Source organism: Odontomachus brunneus, unplaced genomic scaffold, assembly GCF_010583005.1.
Source record: "Odontomachus brunneus isolate Ranch 3 - 2012 unplaced genomic scaffold, Obru_v1 Obru_scaffold_048, whole genome shotgun sequence".
In the NCBI taxonomy this organism is placed as follows: domain Eukaryota; kingdom Metazoa; phylum Arthropoda; class Insecta; order Hymenoptera; family Formicidae; genus Odontomachus; species Odontomachus brunneus.
In genome coordinates, this window is record NW_022639498.1 from 1,977,413 (window position 1) to 1,977,637 (window position 225).

Genomic DNA, 225 nt, shown 5'->3' on the forward strand with positions numbered 1-225 from the left:
CAAGTGCCAATTGACGTATAATCATAAAAATTAAAGTCACTATAAGAAATTATACTCACTTTGTACATAATATGCGAGTATAGTATTACATTATTTTTTACATTTAAACTACATCGCTTGATGCTTAAAAATTTTTATAGAAACTTATACAATTTACATGTAAAGAAGAACATATACGATGTCTAGGTATAGCTTCCGGAATGGAGCCGTGTCTTGAATCAGCGA